This window comes from Canis lupus, chromosome 12 (genome assembly GCF_048164855.1).
Source record: "Canis lupus baileyi chromosome 12, mCanLup2.hap1, whole genome shotgun sequence".
In the NCBI taxonomy this organism is placed as follows: Eukaryota; Metazoa; Chordata; class Mammalia; order Carnivora; family Canidae; genus Canis; species Canis lupus.
This window is the reverse complement of record NC_132849.1, coordinates 45111494-45131196: the sequence shown is the minus strand read 5'-3', so window position 1 is coordinate 45131196 and position 19703 is coordinate 45111494. Positions and strand designations below refer to the sequence as shown.

General features: G+C 43.1%; 1 protein-coding gene across 2 annotated transcripts in view; it reads right to left on the bottom strand.

Annotated features, from left to right (window-relative positions):
* Positions 1 to 19703, bottom strand: part of ASXL2 (ASXL transcriptional regulator 2) — a 335805-nt gene that overhangs the window by 149109 nt on the left and 166993 nt on the right. The window contains exon 1 of one of the 2 annotated variants that reach the window (XM_072770813.1): positions 1543 to 1694. The exons of the other annotated variant lie outside the window; for it this stretch is intronic. The gene's annotated coding sequence lies outside the window, so the exon portion shown is untranslated. Of the gene's footprint in view, positions 1 to 1542; positions 1695 to 19703 lie in introns of those variants that run through there. 2 annotated transcript variants of the gene reach the window in all.

Below are 19703 nucleotides of genomic sequence, written 5' to 3'. Positions count from 1 at the left end.
AGGAAACTAAACCAACTCATTTATTTTTGCCGCCATTTGCAATTCAGAGGATTGGTAAATAATACACTATGTATTCTGATCCTTGGTTTCAGACTAAATTTTTCTTCTAAAGTGAGTTCTTTTTTTCACATCTGGATCTCCCAGATCCCACCTCCCACCCCCACCTGATTTTTTTTTTTTTTTTTTTTGCAAACCCAATGCAAAATGCTGTGATTTCTGCTCTTGTGGTCTTACTAAACTGGAAGTAAATTTCTTTCGTCAGTCTCTTGTAGAACCACTTCCTTATATTTCAAATACAGGAACATAGCTCATGTTAGTATAGGCACAAAATTTGCTTCTCTTTATTTTTTTGCATGTTCAGACAAAAGAAAGATTTCTTCTGGTAACTTTCCAAGATGTTTTGAAATGTTAATTCACAACATTTGATACCTGGGAACAACTCTGCAGCCTAGGATATCACATTTATTACAACCTTAAATATAATCTCCCCTGCAATGACAGAAATGGAGAAAATCACATCTGAGATTTTTCTGTAATTTCATCTCACTGATGAGATCTTTTTTGACAAGTTCCTTTTTAAAACTCCCTAAGGTTTAGGGGATCCCTGGGTGGCTCAGCGGTTTGGCACCTGCCTTTGGCTCAGGGCGCGATCCTGGAGTCCCGGGATCGAGTCCCACGTCAGGCTCCTGGCATGGAGCCTGCTTCTCCCTCTGTCTGTGTCTCTGCCTCTCTCTCTCTCTCTCTCTCTCTCTCTGTCTATCATGAATAAATAAATAAATCTTAAAATAAAATAAAACTCCTTAAGGTTTAGATGTCCTGATATTGGAAAAGCTGATCTGGATGAATTATATTTGAACAGGACAGGACATGGAGTTAGTGGGGACCTCAAGGCCAGAGGCTGGGAAACAGGGAAGGTACTGAGAGGTGAGAAGGATGGTAGAGAAGGATGGTAGCTCGATAGGAGGCTAGTGAGGAGCCCAGCCAGGCAGAGTAAGTAGGTTTGCCCACTAGGAAGCAGAAAGCAATGGAGACAAATCTGAGAGCTGGCAAAATGTGGGATTCTAGGCATGCCGTCTAAGAGCAGACTGTGAGAACTCTGGCTCTTAGGGAAGTTGAGAAGAACAAGGGAAGCCCCCAATCTCAGTTTGGGACAGTCCCACCTTTCTGTTCTGCAAACTCTTCTCCTAAGTGGTGGTGTCTCCCAGAGGTATCATTCACTTGGATGTCTGCGGTTCCTCAAAGAAACCTCCTCATCTCCACCTCCCACCCCCACTCCACATACAAGTTGGAGAAAAAGACCTTCTGAGGTTGTAGGAAATGTGACTGGTCTCCACCATATCCGCCCAATACTCAGTGTTCCTGTATATGCTGACAGCTCCTTCCTGCAAACATCTGGGACTCCCTGCCTGAGAGTTTTCCCTAATCACTGGAGCACGCTTGACTCATGAGCAAGGCAGACCAGAAAAGCCAGGGTTTTAAGGCCCCAGGGCAACCATCAAACAGTGATTGACTGGAGTTCAAATAGAAATATATTTTAGTTACCTATGACTGTGTAACAAACTACCCCAAAACCAGTAGCTTAAGACAATGATTTGTAATTTCTCAGGATTCTGTGTGTAGACTGAGTGGTTCCTCTTCTGGTTTTGCTGGGTTCACTCACATAGCTGCATTCAACTGTACTTAGCTGGGCTGAAAGGTCCAAGCTGGCATCACTTACATGTCTCACAGTTGGCTTTGGCAGTTGGCTTGGAACACTTCCTCCACATGGCCTTTCTTCTTTACTGGGCTATACCAGCTTCCTTATATAGAGATCTCAGCATTCAAGAGGACAGAAGCAGAAGCTGCAAGACACCTTAAGGTCTAGGCTCTGTCACAGGCACAGTATCACTTCTGCCAATTTTATTGGTCAAAGCAAGTCACAAGATCATCCCAGATTCAAGGGGCAATGGCTAATAGACTAGGGTGCACCTAGGAACAAGAAAGATGGGCAGGGGATCTCTGGGTGGCTCAGCGGTTTAGCGCTTGCCTTTGGCCCAGGGCGTGATCCTGGAGTCCTGGGATTGAGTCCCACGTCAGGCTCCCGGCATGGATCCTGCTTCTCTCTCTGCCCCTCTCTCTCTCTCTCTGTCTATCATAAATAAATAAAAATAAATCTTAAAAAAAAAAAAAAAGAAAGATGGGCAGAAAAATAGGGATATTGCTTAACTTCTATAACAACAGCAACAAAAAGATCAAGAATGAATGTGAAAGAGATGCATTCTGCCTGGGGTGAGCCCCCTCCTCCTATGAGTCACACTCTTGTACAATTGCCTCTTCTCAAGAACCTATCTATACCTTGTTTCTAGCCAATAGAGTATGGTAAAGGTGATGGGATAGTCACTTCCTTTTTTTTTTTTTTTTTAAAGATTTTATTTATTATTCATGACAGACACAGAGAGAGAGAGAGGCAGAGACACAGGCAGAGGGAGAAGCAGGCTCCATGCAGGAAGCCCGATGTGGGACTTGATCCTGGGTCTCCAGGATCACACCCCAGGCTGAAGGCAGCACTAAACCACTGGGCCACTGGGGATGCCTGGATAGTCACTTCCTTAATTAGGTTATGTTATAAAAGACACCATATTAGCCAACTGCACTGAGAAATCTTCCTGCTGGCCTTGAAGAAGGAAGCTGCTAAAAGGTGAACTGCCTAGAAGAGAGAGGGCAACGTGTCAAGAGCACTTGCTTTGTCCTGCAACTGCAAGAAACTGAATTCTATCAACAACTACTTCACCTTGGAAGAGTGCTCAGATGGCTCTATCCAGAAAGGAACATAGTCCATGTGATACTTTGATTACAGCCTTGTGAGACCTCAGGTGGAGGACCCACCTAAGCCATGCCTAGACTTCTAACCCATGGAAACTATGAATAAAATAGAGTGTGTTCTAAGCTGCTAAGTTTGTGGTAGTTTGTTATACAGCAGTATAAAAGTAATAGGAGTGAGTAGAAAGCTGAGGCCAGCCACTATGATAGAATATCATAATTCTTCACCCAGTTTCCAGATCTAGAGTGCATCAATTGAAGGGGATTCCTAGTCCCTTTGAGGAAGGACCCTACAAACACCACAACAGGTCTATACAGTAGTGATGCCATTAATCTTTCCACAAGGGGACCATGGCCATTTACTAGACTAACTGAACAATGGGATAAAGGGAATATCCTGGCCTTTCAAGAGCTTTGAGTTGACACTGATAACGCAAAACACCAGTGTGGTTCCCTACTGGGGGATCTACTGGGTTAGAGCACTTGGTTCTCAGGTAGGGACTCCGTAACCAAAGATTCAAACAGATTCCTCAAGGATGGAGACAAAAAACCAAGACCAGCAAAGATCTGACTGAGGGTGAGGAAGACCCAGAATGAGTGGTAGAGGAGGGAGGTAGAGGAGTGGATCAGGACAGCTACAGGATCCATGCAGTAACGTGGACTGAGGCTGTTCTACAAATTCATCTCAATTAAATCTTATTTTATGTATTGCTGCTAGCTTTGAAGAGTCAGTGACAGAATGGACTTAATGTGGGATATATAGAGCAGAGTAGGGCAAGATGTATTTGTGCCCTTCATATTTCCTACACCTCTCCTCACTCTGATGGCTTTTTCCTGCCTGTACCTGCAATCCTCCATTTGCCAGATTTCTCTGGCTATAGGTGCATATTTAGCCTACACTTGGAGCAGACTGCAATGGCCAGAGTGTTGTTAATGTACTCAGAAGCAACTCTAAACCAATAACTGAAAGGAGTTGGTATATACACATCTTGGCTTCTTTACTTTTCTGGGGGACCACTCAGACATATTTGGCACAGTTGCCTGGATCTCCCCCAGAACAGAGCTTTGATTGCTCATTAACTCCTCTGCCTGGCTTCCTCTCTTCTGTTTCCTTCCTCACTCCCTGACCAGTGCTTCCTGAGATCCAACTCCCCATAGATTACTTACACTTATGTTCTTGTCTCAGAGTCTGTTTTTGAGGACCCGAACCTCAGATGGCAATGAAATAAATTTGTGAAACATGGTTCATTTCAGAATCTTGGGGCGGGGAAGTCAAGGTGGCAGATTTGCATAGCAAGAATGCATCCTCTAAATGAATGAATGAATGAATGAATGAATAAATAAATAAATAAATAAATAAATAAATAAATAAATAAAATTTAAGAAAATGCATCCTCTACAACAAAGCATAACAACATGGATGAATCTCACAAACATAATGTTGAGTGAAAGAAGCCAGACACAGAAAAGTACATAATGTATTATTCCATTTATGTAAAAACAACAAGGAGGATGAATCTGTGCTATTGGAAGTCAGGATACTGATTACTTTTGGAGGGTAATGACTGGCAGGCAGGATGAGGTAGGTTTCTGGGCAGTTAGAATGATTTGTTTCTTTTTCTAGGTGCTGATTACGTGAGTGTCTCTGAAAATTCATTAGGCAGTAGGCTCGAGGTTTGTACAATCTTCTGTACATTATATATATTTTAAAAGTTAAAAAAAAACACTGTTCTATTTCTTTAGTGTAATGACAGATGATTAAAAATGGCTCCCCATAAGGTGCCTGGGTGGCTTGATGGTGGAATGTCAGCCTTTGGCTCAGGTCATGGTCCTGGGGTCCCAGGATCAAGTCCCGAATCCGGCTCCTCGTCGGGAGCCTGCTTCTCCCTCTGCCTGTATCTCTGCCTCTTTCTGTATCTTTCATGAATAAATAAATAAGTTTTTTTTTAAATGGCTCCCCATAATTTGAGCAACAAATAAAATAACCCAAAGTATAAATTTCATTGAGTCTATAATGATACAAATAAATGAATGAAAAATAAATAAATGGGGGAGGAGACAAATTTCCTATCAGAATTCCAAATAATTTATGTAAATGATTCTCCATCCTGGGAGGGGGCAGGGAGAATAACTCTCCACCACTTGAATGTGGGATGCTCATAGTGACCTCTTTTCCAAGAGCATGGTATGGGAAGAGGGCAAAAAAGAATAATTTTACAGTGGAGAAACCTGACAAACACTACCTCAGCCAAGTAAGTAATCAAGGTCAAATCAATTGTGATAGGCCATGATAATGGGATGTGCCCTTGATATGATGTGATGAAACTAGTACTTTACCTCTGTGGTCTTCTTCCCCAAAATTTGTAACCCCAGCCTCCCAAATCCATAATCTAATCCTGAGGAAAACATCAGAAAGCCCAACGGAGGAAGAATCTACAAAATACCTGTCCAGGGGCAGCCCAGGTGGCTCAGCGGTTTAGCGCCGCCTTCAGCCCAGGGGGTGATCCTGGAGGCCCCGGATCAAGTCCCACGTCAGGCTCACTGGAGCCTGCTTCTCCCTCTGCCTGTGTCTCTGCCTTTCTGTGCGTCTCTCGTGAATAAATTTTTAAAAATCTTTAAAAAATAAATAAATAGGGGGATCCCTGGGTGGCTCAGCGGTTTAGCGCCTGCCTTTGGCCCAGGGCGCGATCCTGGAGTCCCTGGATGGAGTCCCGCGTCAGGCTCTCTGCATGGAGCCTGCTTCTCCCTCCTCCTGTGTCTGCCTCTCTCTCTCTCTATGTCTATCATGAATAAATAAATAAAATCTTAATAAATAAATAAATAAATAAATAAATAAATAAATAAATAAAATGCCAATCTTTCATATTAAATTTTTTTTTTTTTTAAAGAGTCTGGGATCCCTGGGTGGCTCAGCAGTTTAGCCTCTGCCTTTGGCCCAGGGCATGATCCTGGAGTCACGGGATGGAGTCCAGCATTGGGCTCCCTGCGAGAGGCCTGCATCTCCCTCTGCCTGTGTCTCTGCCTCTCTTTCTGTGTGTCTCTCAAAGATAAATAAATAAAATCTTTTAAAAATAAATAAAAATGAAAATAAAAAAGGCTGTTTTCTCTCTTTTTGAATGTGGCCTTAAGAGGCCTTATACCTTCCTCTGTCATTCCTGGCATCTTGCTGCTATGTAAGAAGTCCAGCTAACCCCAAGACAAGATAGGGTGAGGAAGTCCAAGCTGACCACAGGGCGAGGCGAGGCAAAGCAAGGTACCCCAGCAGGCCACGCCAGCCCCACCACTGGCTGAGTGCAGGCATATGACTGATGGGGTTTTCTGGTAGTTTGTTACACAGGAATCATTGATTGAAACATGTAGAGATGAGCTTTATTTTGAAAGATAAAAAAGTTTGAATTGGGGGTGCCTGGCTGGCTCAGTCAGGGAAGTGTACAACTCTTTTTTTTTTTTTAAGTGTGCAACTCTTGACCTCAGAGTTGAGAGTTTGAGCCCCGCATTGGGTGTAGAGGTTACTTAAATAAACAAAAGTTAAAAAAAAAAAAAAATTGGAAGTGCCTGGGTACCTCAGTCAGTTGAGCATTAGCCTTCAGCTCAGGTCATGATCCCAAGGTCCTGGGATCAAGCCCCAAGCTCCACATCAGGCTCCCTGCTCAGTGGGGAGTCTGCTTCTCCCTCTGCTTCTGCCCCTTTCCCAGCTCATGCTCTTTCTCTCTTTCTCTCTCTCTCTCTTTCTCACTCACTCACTCTCTCAAATAAATAAATAAAATATATATATTTTATATATATATAAAAATATAAAATATAAAATATAAAATAAAATAAATACATTTTATATATATATATTTATATATTTATATTTTAAATATCCCGGGTCTCCAGGATCAGGCCCCAGGCCGAAGGCAGCACTAAACTGCTGAGCCACCCGGGCTGCTCATAAATAAAATCTTAAAAAAAAAAAAATCTGGGATCCCTGGGTGGCGCAGTGGTTTGGCGCCTGCCTTTGGCCCAGGGCGCGATCCTGGAGACTCGGGATCGAATCCCACGTCGGGCTCCCTGCATGGAGCCTGCTTCTCCCTCTGCCTGTGTCTCTGCCTCTCTCTCTCTCTGTGACTATCATGAATAAATAAATAAAATCTTAAAAAAAAAAAAAATCTGCCTTTAACTCAGGTCATGATCTTGGGATTCTGGAATTGAGCCCCACATGGAGCTCCCTGCTGAGTGGGGAGTCTGTTTCTCCCTCCCTCTGCTCATGCTATCTCTCTCACACACATAAATAAATAAAATCTTTTAAAAAATGAAGCTTGAATTCAAGCCCCAGTAGTTATAAGATCTGGAGGGATGTGAAAAGGATACTACTTGTTAATGCAGGGACCCCTTATAAGAAATCAAAATGTCTTGGGGTACCTGGCTGGCTCAGTGAGAAGAGTATGTGACTCTTTTTTTTTTTTAATATTTTATTTATTTATTCATGAGAGATACAGAGAGAGGCAGAGACACAGGCAGAGGGAAAAGCAGGCTCCATGCAGGGAGCCTGACCTGGGACTCGATCCTGGGACTCAGGGCTGCCCTGAGTATATGACTCTTGATCTCTCTGTCATGAGTTTAAGCCCCACTTTGGGTGTAGAGCTTACTCAAAATAATAAACTTTAAAAATGTCTTGTGAGGCACCTTGTGTGGCTCAGTTGGTTTAGCAGCCACCTCTTGATTTCAGCTCAGATCATGATATCAGGGTAGTGGGATCAAGCCTCATGTGAGGCTCTGTGCTCAGCATGGAGTCTGCTTGAAACTCTCTCTTCCTCTGCCTCCACTCCTTCCCCTGTGCTCTCTCTCTCTCTCTCAAGTAAATAAATTAGATTTTTTTTTAAATGTCTTGTAGGGATGCCTGGGTTGCTCAGTAGTTGGGCATCTGCCTTTGGCTCAGGGTGTGATCCCAGAGTCCCGGGATCAAGTCCCACATTGAGCTCCTGCATGGAGCCTGCTTCTCCCTCTGCCTATGTCTCTGCTTCTTTCTGTGTGCCTTTCATGAATAAATAAATAAAATCTTAAAAAAAAAGTCTTGTAAATTTCATAATACTACATGAATTTAAGACAGCATAAAATTATTAATAATAGCCTAATAAGTATACAATATATGTCCCCTCCTATGAATTTTAGTATAAAAGAAATACTCTCCAATAGTGATATATTTTTTAAAGATTTTATTTATTTATTGGAGAGAAAGAGAGAGAACATGAGTGGCAGGGAGGGGCAGAAGGAGAAGCAGACCTTCTGCTGAGCAGGAAGCCTGATACAGGGCTCCATCCCAGGACCCAGGATCATGACCTAAGCTGAAGGCAGATGCTCAATGGACTGAGTCAGCCTCTAATAGTGATATTTCTAATTTCTGTAGTGTTCAAGGAAGTTGTTTTTAGAGTCTATGCTGAAGATTCTCCAACTGGCTAAGAGAGGGTCACCTGGTCTACCTATAAAGTAGTTCAGCCCTGCTTGGGTATTCTAATTTTTCAGTGAGACTTCTTTCAGAGAGAAGTGGTAGTTATATTTTATATCCACCTCCTCTCAAAATCTTTATAAATTTTGCCTAAATAGTATATCCCAGGCCCTGGAGCTTCCCCCTCTGCTATGCTCCCCAGAAGTTCCTTGAGGATCCTTTCCTCACTTAGGGTCTGTATCCTAGCTCCAGGTATATGCAGAAGATCCTCTAGGGATCAGTCCTCAAGCTTGCTTCTTGCTTGAGCCAGTCCTTATAAAAGAGAAGGTAGCCCCTGAGGAGACTGATCTTTTTGCCTCTCTGAATACAGGCTCCCTGCTCAATAGTATAATGACCTCCCACTATTTATCAACCACTTTCTTTTTCTTTCTTTTTTTTTAAAGATTTTATTTATTTTTATGTATGTGTGAGAGAGAGAGAGAGAAAGAGAGAGCACAAGCAGGGGGAGAGGAAGAGGGAGAAACAGACTCCATGTTGAGCACAGAACCCAACTTGGGGCTCAATCCCAGGACCCCAAGATCATGACCTGTACTAAATCAGACACTTAACTGACTTAAGTCCAGGTGCCCCTCTACCAGCTTTTTCCTTCCTTCCTTCCTTCCTTCCTTCCTTCCTTCCTTCCTTCCTTCCTTCCTTCCTTCTTTCTTTCTTTCTTTCTTTCTTTCTTTTTCTTTCTTCTTTTCTTTCTTTCTTTCTTTCTTCTTTTCTTTCTTTCTTTCTTTCTTTCTCTCTTTTTCTTTCTTTCTTTCTTCTTTCTTTCTTTCTTTTTAAAGATTTTATTTATTTATTTGAGAGAGAGAAAGAGAGCGAGCATGGTGAGGGAGTGGCAGGAGGAGCAAAGGGAGAGGGACAAGCAGACTCCCTATTGAGCACAGAGCCCACTCATGCTTGATCCCCAAACCCCAAGACCATGACCCGAGCCAAACTAAGAGTTGAGAGATCAACAGAGTGAGCCACCCAGGCACCCCTCCATTACCCCCTTTCTATACATATCCAAAGTCAACCTTGTTTCATGTTCTTAATTTTTTTAGTATTTATTTTATTTTATTTTTTTAAAGTAAGCTGTATGCCCAACCTGAGGCTTAAACTCATGACCCTGATACCAAGTTCAACCTTATTTCAGATGCCTGGGTGCCTCAATCCATTAATCCTTCAACTCCTGCTTTTGACTCAGGTCAGGGTCATTGAGATCAAGTCCCCTGTCAGGCTCCACACTCAGCACAGAGTTGGCTGGAGAGTCTTTCTCCCTTCCCCTCTGCTCCTCTCCCTGCCCATTCTCTCTCTCTAAGATAAATCTTTAAAAAAAAAAATTAACCTTATTTCATCTTATTTCTACCTTCTCCCACCCATTCCCATAGTATTTTGAAGTGAATTCCAAATATCACATCATTTCATCCAGGGACAATGTTTCAATATTGTGTCTCCAAAATATAAAGACTCTTACAACATAATCAAAATAATTAAAATACTTTTTTAAAATTTTTATTTATTTATGATAGTCACAGAGAGAGAGAGACAGAGAGAGAGAGGCAGAGACATAGGCAGAGGGAGAAGCAGGCTCCATGCACCGGGAGCCCGATGTGGGATTCGATCCCGGGTCTCCAGGATCACGCCCTGGGCCAAAGGCAGGTGCCAAACCGCTGCACCACCCAGGGATCCCAATAATTAAAATACTTAAAAAATTAATAATTCTATGATTTCATTAACTAGCCAGTCACTATTCAAATTTTTATATATAAATACATATAAATACAATATATATTAATTTATATATTTATATATATATATGTATTTTAACAAATTCGTTTTTGTTCACTGTTTGAACCCTGCCTGACCCTTTTCATCTCTGCTTTTACATTTGTTGTCTCCTCTGCTTAGACTGTGCTTCCTTTCTCACCTCCTGAGCCAGATAGAGCCTTCCAAATCTGTTCAAATATCACCTCCTCCAGGAATCCTTCCCTGGCAAAACTAAGCATTTGGTCACTCCTACGGCACTGACACTCTGCTCTGTGTACACACTGTCTCTCCTCTGGATTGGGAGATCCTTGAAGACATGAACTTTATTCTCTGGGTCTCTGTAACTCTGGTATCTAGCATGGTGCCTGACCTGTAGTACTTGCTTCAAGCCAGCATATTATTTCTAAGGAGAGGTTTCCAAGGCCCTTCTATTGTTCTTGGTGTTGATCTAACCTTTTCTAAAGTTCAATGTCTTCTGCAAAGATAGTGTTTTTCCTCCCTGATCTGGACTGGGGTTTGCCTGGTGTTTGCAAGCTGAAAGCTTTTAGAAAGCACTGGAGACAGGATTAATTGGTTTAGAGTCCCCCTCCCCTTCTTTTTTTTTTTTTTTAAGATTTCAAGATTGATATAAAGCAGAAAGACTGAGGGGAGAGAAAGCCACTTTGTCAATCAGCAGCCTGCTCTGGGATGAATGCAGGAAGAGCTCTACAGAATTGAGAAAAAAAAGATCTTATCCTTCCCTTCTTACTGAATGCCATCTACAAATCTACAGACCTTCTGGTTATCTGAGAAGGACCTTGGAACACACTTGCAGTTTCCAAACTATAATTAATAACATTTTTGAATCAGTTTTCAAGTGTTTCTTTGATCTCAGAACCCCTTTTCTGGTTTTTCTAGCCTGTAAAATCAATATGCTATGCAGAGAAAAGCTCTAGTGGAAAGGGGGCCAGTAGATCCCTGGGGTGCTGCTCTATTGGGCTCTCTGCTAAGTCTCTCCCATGTGGCCCCCTGAGACAGAACTCAAGGCACCAGATCCATCATTCATTCCATCTGTCACCATTCAACAATTTATTTTATTGAGTGTGCTTTGTGTTTAGTGCTTGTAGCACAGTGCAGAACAAGAGAGATGGACTTCCATTTTCTTGGAGTCTACAATCTAGGCAGGGCACAAGGAAGGGGAGCAGCAATCGTTGTAAGCCAGTGGTTCTCAAACTTTACTTTTCATCAGAATCACCTGGGTGATTTCTTAAAATACAGATTTCTGGGCTTGACCTGCAAAAGGTTTCGAGTAGGGCCTGAGAACATGAAATTCTAATAAATTCCCAGTTGATCCTAAAACCGCTCATCCCAGAGCCACACTTTGAGAACTGATGTCAATGATCATATGCTAAAATACCTTCAGATAACAGTAAGTGGAATGCTTTTCAAAAATAAAAAAGGGGAATAGAGTAGAACATTTTCAGGATCGGTGGCCACTATAGATGGGGTGGCCTGGGCTCACCTTTCTGAGGTGATATTTGATTGAGAGCCAAATGATGAAAAGGAACTGACCATCTAAAAATCAGGAGTGTGGGCAATTCCAAGGGGAAAAAAAAAGCAAGTGCAAAGGGCTGAGCAGGGAACGAGCATAGTATATTTGAGGAAAAAAAGAGGACGTTAGGGCAACCCGGGTGGCTCAGTGGTTTAGCACTGCCTTTAGCTCAGGGCCTGATCCTGGAGACCCGCGTCGGGCTCCCTGCATGGAGCCTGCTTCTCCCTCTGCCTGTGTCTCTGCCTCTCCCTTTCCCTCTCTCTCTCTCTCTGTGTCTCTCATAAATAAATAAATAAAATCCTTAAAAATTAAAAAAAAATAAGACTTTAAAAGTGCCAATGTTGCTTCAGAGTATTTCGAAGGAGGTAGAGAGATACAAGATTGTTATAAAAGCAGACAGGAGTTTTTGAAGTGCAACATAAAGCCATTGGGGACTTTTAAGCAGAGGACTGGTATGACCTCCCTTTGCATTTTAAATATAACTTGTTTGCTATGAAATACCTCTTTAGCTACTGTGTGGATAATGTACTGTGGGGCGGGGGCCGGAGGGGAGGTGACAGCAATGGCAGAGCAGACAGACAGGTTAGGAGGCCTAAGGTTGGGGGAGGGCAGTTGCCAGGGAAATGGTGAGAGATTGTGAGCTCTAGAGTGGTGAGGACTTGCTGATGGAGCAGCCCGTCACTCTTTGTTCCTTGTAGGGATCAGCAGATTGTCACCGAATGAACGAGAGGAAGAATGAAGCTCTCTTCCTTTCTGAAATGACAGGATGATCATCCCTCACTGATGAAGAATTCTGCAACTCGTCTTCCCCAAGCTGGATTCTACTGCCTACTTGGTAACAGGAATTTTTGTAGAGGTGGGTGTGGGTGTGGGTATGTGAATTAGTTGAATCTTTTCAGCTATCCTATGCCCCCTTCACTCTCTAGCTCTCTTTTTAAATATTTCCTTGCTACCCTCCCCGCCTTTTTGCCTGATAGAATGCAAGTTTCCAACAGCTCGCTGAGAATCACTTTCCCTTTGTAAAGCAAATTGAGTGGGGGCGGCCTGGGAGCTCTGCGATTCCCCTGGGAGGTGTGAGGCGTTGGTTGGGCTCTGGGGACTCTGGTTGCTGGGAGAGGCTGGGAGTGATGAGCGAATCTTCCCTGCTGCACTGAGGGCAAAATCAATTTATTCCTCTAAGTCATTTTCACTGAGCTGTTTTTATTACCACTTCCACTGCATCTCATTCTGCTAGAACAAAATGCAATCAAAGTATGGGTTTAATTTGACAAGGGGAAAGGGCCATGAACAACTGTAAATTGTCAGTACTGTGGCAGACAACAGCCCTGATCTCTGCAAGAACAAAGATGAGTCAAGCAGCTTTTGGAGATTAAAGAGAGCTGTCAAACTGCTCCACAGAGGAAGCTTAGGTGTGGGGGAAAGCAACTGAAACACAAGTCACTTCTTCAAATGCTAGCAAAACTTTTAGAATTCCCTATTTAAACAATCCCATCGTTTTATTTTTTTATTATTATTTAATCCCATCGTTTTAGCATTAAGCTGTTGTTTTAGCATTAAGTTTCAAAAGTTAAAGGATAATAATGAAAAGAGAAAGCCGATTTTTCATTGCAGAGGTGATACGGAAATTCTTGCACTAGTCAAAAGGACTCAAAGGTCAGCTTTAACTTCCTTTAGCTTACAAGACCCTGGAGGGCTCGAGTGGAGCGTGAGCACAAAGCACTTCCTGCTGAGCTCCCTCGCCTCTCCCGCCCAGTCCTTGCCGGCCAGGTGTCTTTTCCAGATTCTGGGCCTTCTGCTTGAGGCTCCTGAATAGCTCTCACACACCTTTCTTATTTTCTCTTTCCTGCAAACCCATGTTTCTCTTTCTAATAATGTCTCTTAACCAGGCAAATGCAAATGCAGCCAAATTGCAGAACTTTAGTAGGTTTTATTTTTTCAAAGATTTTATTTATTTATTCATGAGAGACACAGAGAGAAGCAGAGACAGAGGCAGAGGGAGAAGCAGGCTCCATGCGGGGAGCCCGATATGGGATCCGACCCTGGGATCATGCCCTGAGCCGAAGGCAGACACTCAACTGCTGAGCCACCCAGGCGTCCCCTTTAGTAGGTTTTTAAAAAAATATGTAACTATTAGTTCTATGTTCTTAGTTGCTCATTAAAAATGTGCAAAAGTAAAATGTATTAGCATTCTTTCTCAAAATAAAGGGAAAAAATCTGCTTTCTTTTTAAAATTTATTTAAAGATTTTATTTATTTATTCATGAGAGACACAGAGAGAGGCAGAGACATAGGCAGAGGGAGAAGCAGGCTCCATGCAAGGAGCCCAATGTGAGACTCGATCCTGGGACAGTGGGATTATGCCCTGACCTGAGCCAAAGGCAGATGCTCAACTGCTGAGCCACCCAGGCATCCCTTTTTTTTTTTTTTTTTTTTTTTTTTTTTATTTATTTGTGATAGTCACACAGAGAGAGAGAGAGAGAGAGAGAGGCAGAGACACAGGCAGAGGGAGAAGCAGGCTCCATGCACTGGGAGCCCGACGTGGGATTCAATCCCGAGTCTCCAGGATCGCGCCCTGGGCCAATGGCAGGAGCCAAACCGCTGTGCCACCCAGGGATCCCCCTTGTTTTGTTTTTAAATCATGATTTTATCCCCTGTGGGCCACTGACTCCCAGGAAGGGGGGGGGGGAGGAAAAAGAAGGGTGGGGTGGGAAGAAGGAAGGAAGGAAAGAAGGGAAGGAGGGTGGGAGGAAGGGAAGAAGCTCTATGCACTTAGATTCCTTTCCTTGGGAGCCGCCTAATTGTGTCATCAGACTTTATGTCTATTTTTAAATAAAGACATTATTTAATCATCTACATTCCAGGGTTGGCACTAGCTCAGGAAAGGGAGGTCACACAGACTGGGAGTCAAAAATGAACGTTTGTATGAGGATGTGGCTCTAGAAATGTTCATCCTCTCCTTTGGAGAGAGACCAAACAGATGGCTGGATGAGGAAGCATGTGTTCAAAGGGCATCATGGAAAGAAGAGTGCTAGCCAAATAGAACACACACTCCACCCAGTGCCAGATGCCTAGCCCAGGTGCCTATACCTGTGTGTGCACACAAGGATGAGCGCTTGGGCATGCGCACCCCTCCCCACCGCCAGCCACCTGCTCAGCCTAAACACTCTGGATAAGGTCCGCCTTCCCTGAATGCTGCCTGTGAACTAGGCACAGTCCTGCAAGCAGTGGGTTGGGCAGCTCTTAGCTACCTATTCTCAATAGTCCTCCATATTCATAGATCAAAATATTAAAATTATTCATCAATTGTTTAATTTCTTGTGTATATGTATGTGTGTGTGTGTGTGTATATATATATATATATATATATATATATATATATATATATACACTCCACGGGGTGCCTAATATGGGACTGGACCCCAGGACCCCGGAACCCGGGGATCATGACCTGAGCCAAAGGCAGATCCTCAACTACTGAGCCACCCAGGCATCCAGCATGTACTGACCTTATAATTTAAAAAGTCATTGTACACCTGGCTGGCTTAGTTGGAAGAGCAGGTGACTCTTGGTCTTGAGGTCATAAGTTTGAGCCCCACGTAGGGTATGAAGGTTACTAAAAAAAGAAAGAAACTTAAAAAAAAAGTTTCACATTAAGAAATTTTTCCATGGGATGGGGATCCCTGGGTAGCTCAGTGGTTTAGTGCCTGCCTTCAGCCCAGGGCGTGATCCTGGGGACCCTGGATCGAGCCCCACGTTGGGCTCCCCACATGGAGCCTGCTTCTCCCTCTGCATGTGTCTCTGCCTTTCTTCCTCTTTCTATGTCTCTCATGAATAAATAAATAAAAACCTTAAAAAAAAAAAAAAACTTTAGGGGATCCCTGGGTGGCTCAGCAGTTTAGCGCCTGCCTTTGGCCCAGGGAGTGATCCTGGGGACCCGGGATCGGGTCACACATCGGGCTCCCTGCATGGAGCCTGCTTCTCTCTCTCCCTCTGCTTGTCTCTGCCTCTCTCTCTCTCTCTCTCTCTCTCTGTGTGTCTCATTTATTCATGAGACACACACACACAGAGAGAGAGAGAGAGAGAGAAAGAGAGAGAGGGGCAGAGACATAAGCAGAGGGAGGAGCAGGCTCCATGCAGGGAGCCTGATGTGGGACTTGATCCTGGGACCCCAGGATCATGCCTTGGGCCAAAGGCAGGCACTAAACTACTGAGCCACCCAGGTATCCCAAATAAATAAAATCTTAAAAAAAAAAATCTTTAAAAAAAATAGAAATTTTTCTATGAGAATACTTGCCTATTTAAATTTTTTTTATCAGAAGGAGAGCAGGGTTTGGAATGGAGGTTGGGGGTGAAGTGCTATGGAGAGGAGGGCAGCAAAGCAAGGGCTAAGGTAATAAAGGGGAATGCAAGGTTGCTTTCTAACTTGTATCACTTTGCCCTTAAACACTCTGCCCTAGGGCAGCAGGGACTGAGATCAATTTACTCAGAAGCTGCTGAAGCTTAAACCCTAGAACACCCCCTGCTTGCAGGGCCCAGTGAGGAGCCTTAACAATGTATTTATAAGGTCATATGTTTCTTAAAAACTTCTAAAAGATATTTTAGGGGTGCCTGAATGGCTCAGTTGGTTAAGTGTCCGAACTTCAGCTCGGATTATGATCTTGGAGTCCTGGGATGGAACCCAGAGTCCGGTCCTTGCTCAGTGGGGAGTCTGCTTCTCCCTGTCCCACTGCCCCTCCCCTGCTTGTGCTCTCTCTCTCAGTAAATAAAATCTTTTTATAAAAAAAGACATTTTAGGGGCAGCCCGGGTGGCTCAGTGGTTCAGCGCTGCCTTCAGCCCAGGGCCTGATCCTGGAGATCTAGGATCAAGTCCCGCATCGGCTCCCTGCATGAGCCTGCTTCTCCCTCTGCCTGTGTCTCTGCCTCTCTCTCTCTCTCTTTGTCTCTCATGAATAAATAAATAAAATCTTTAAAATTTTTAATTTAATTTAATTTAATTTAAAAAAACATTTTAGGGACACCTGGGTGGCTCAGCGGTTTGGTGCCTGCCTTTGGCCCAGGACATGATCCTGGAGACCTGGGATTGAGTCCCACGTTGGGCTCCCTGCGTGAAGCCTGCTTCTCCTTCTGCCTGTGTCTCTGCCTCTCTCTCTGTCTGTGTCTGTCATGAATAAATAAATACAATCTTAAAAAAAAAAAAAGAAAAAGATATTTTAACTGCAGTCACTTAAAAACCACCATCTCTTTCCATTCCCACTTCCGTCAGACCCTCATGGCATGGCTGCAGGCATTTTTGAGCTCTAACTTAAGAGAAGTTGAGTTGGGAGACAAATTTAGAGTGGTTTAGTGGGATGTATTTATGTGGCTCACAGTCCTGCCAGTATAGACACATTACTGCTAGCTGACCGAGTGCAGGAATATGCCTGTCATCCACTCTGTCAACTCACCTGGTGGCAAAATGTGAAGGTGCAAGGCCAGACATTGTAAATGGATAATGAAGAGTCCCACAGTGCCTGGCACCAGACATCGGTGGGTAGTGAAGGAGAGACAAGGTCTGACATTTGCAGAGCCAAAAGCTAAGTCTGCAGAAATTTCTTCCAGCTATCAGATGTGCAAAACAGTATAAGTAGACTGGTTCTCCGCAATGCCTGATTAAACTGGAAGTTCCCTCCTGTCAGGAATGTACATGACACAGTGTATATAACCATAAGCATAAAATTCACCATTTTTCCTCTTTTTGATAATAATTGTGCACAAGAGAATTTACCAGGTTTCTTGTGTTTATGAGCACAATCTTGGAGCCATACTAAAAGAACTAGTACATCTGTGTATATGTTGTGTGTTTTCTGCATCCCCACATTTGAAAATAATACAAAAAACTCATATGAAGCCATCACAATTAGAACATTGTCAACAAGCTGGTTAATAAGCATTATTATTTCATTTTTAGCAATATTATTTCAAATAGTGTTTAAGATTAGTTATTGCACTCACAAAACCTCAAATGCTCTGAAATCTTACAGCTCAAAAAAGAACTTGATAGAGATTTTCCCAAATTTAACCAGAATTCTAAACATGGCATTACCAATAAAGTGTTGAAGCAGAAAGAAAATTTTAAACTCTTAATAAGAGAAATACTGAATTCTTTTTCTATTTTCTGGCTGGAAAACATTATAAAGTTCCTATCAAAGACAGAGGCCTCCAAAAATGCACAGTAGAAAAATACAGGGCAAAAAGTTTTAGAGAGGTTCGTCATACATACAAGGGTGTATTATCGTCATTGTACGACGAACAAAACAAAACACAAAAACAATGTGTCAGCTTTTCAACTGTGTAATATGCTGTGGTTTATTTTCTCATTCTAAACAAATATTCACCTTGATATCTAATTTTGTTTCATAATATTTGTTTTTTTCCTTTTAGATTTTATTTATTCATTCATGAGACACACACACACACACACACACACACACACACAGAGGCAGAGACACAGGCAGAGGGAGAAGCAGGCTCCATGCAGGGAGCCCGATGTGGGACCCGATCCCAGGTCTCCAGGATCACACCCTGGGCTGAAGGCGGCGCTAAACCGCTGAGCCAGGCTGCCCTGGTTCTTTGTCTTAATAAAGGCTCTCCTCCTTTCCCCAAAATTGTATAAAGTCCAAATCCTGCAAACCTAGTCCCTGCTGTTCTGGCAGAGACACATCTGGACCTTACAGAGGCCATTATGAAAAGCGCAGAGTACAGGGCAGGGGCTCCTGGCTGGCTCAGTCGGTGGAGGATGCAACTCTTGATCCCAGGATTATGAGTTTGAGCCCCATGTTGGGTGTAGAGATTATTTAAAAATAAAAATAAAAAATAAAAAAAGAATACAAGGCATGCTGTGAACAGAAACAGGGCCAATACATATAATAGTACCATAATAAAATCCCTGATAATTAGTCACTCAGAGGGACACCTGTCCAGTCGGTTAAACAACTGCCTTTGGCTCAGGTCATGATCCGAGGATCCTGGGATTGAGCCTGGGGTCGGGCTCCCTGCTCAGCGGGGAATCTGCTTCTCCTTCTCACTCTGTCTCTGTCCCCTGCTCATACTCTCTCTCTCTCTCTCTGTCTCTCTCTCTCATAAATAAATAAAATCTTTTAAAAAAAAATTAGTTACTCAGGGATGCCTGGGTGGCTCAATTGTTGAGCATCTGCCTTTGGCTCAGGGCATGATCCCAGGTTCTGGGATCAAGTTCCACATCGGGTTCCCTTCATGGAGCCCACTTCTCCCTCTGCCTGTGTCTCTGTCTCTCTCTCTGGGTCTCTCATGAATGAATAAATAAAATCTTTAAAAAAAATTTAGTCACTCAGAATAAAGACACACATTTCCACCTTGAAGGTAGGTGTGACAAAGCTGTAGCCAATAGAATTATGTAAATTATGGATTCCCAAAAAGGAACAGGTCATGCCTTCTACTTCTTTTCTCCCTTTCCAGGGACTGGAATGCAGATGTGACGGTGAACATCTTGTTCCTGTGGACAAGGACAACACTCTAAAGATGTTGAGCCAACAATATGCAAGGAGTATAGGTCTCTAACCCCACAGAACAGCCCCATCAACCCCCAAACTAGCCTTGGTCCACTTATACCCATAATACTCTGTGAGAGAGTAATAGAAGTTTCTTTTTTTTTAATTTTATTTTTAATTAATTAATTTACTTATGACAGTCAGAGAGAGAGAGAGAGAGAGAGAGAGAGGCAGAGACACAGGAGGAGGGAGAAGCAGGCTCCATGCACCGGGAGCCCGATGTGGGACTCGATCCCGGGTCTCCAGGATCACACCCTGGGCTGAAGACGGTGCTAAACCACTGGGCCACTGGGGCTGCCCAGAAACAGACTTTTTTTTTTTTTTTTAAGATTTTATTTATTAATTCATGAGAGACACAGAAAGAGAGAGAGAGAGAGAGAGAGGCAGAGACACAAGCAGAGGAAGAAGCAGGCTCCATGCAGGGAGCCTGACATAGGACTCGATCCTGGGTTTCCAGGATCATGCCCTGGGTAGAAGGCAGTGCTAAACTCTGAGCTACCTGGGCTGCCCAGTTTCTATTTTTTTAAATTAAATTAAATTTATTTTTTAAAGTTTTTATATTTATTCATTCATGAGAGACACAC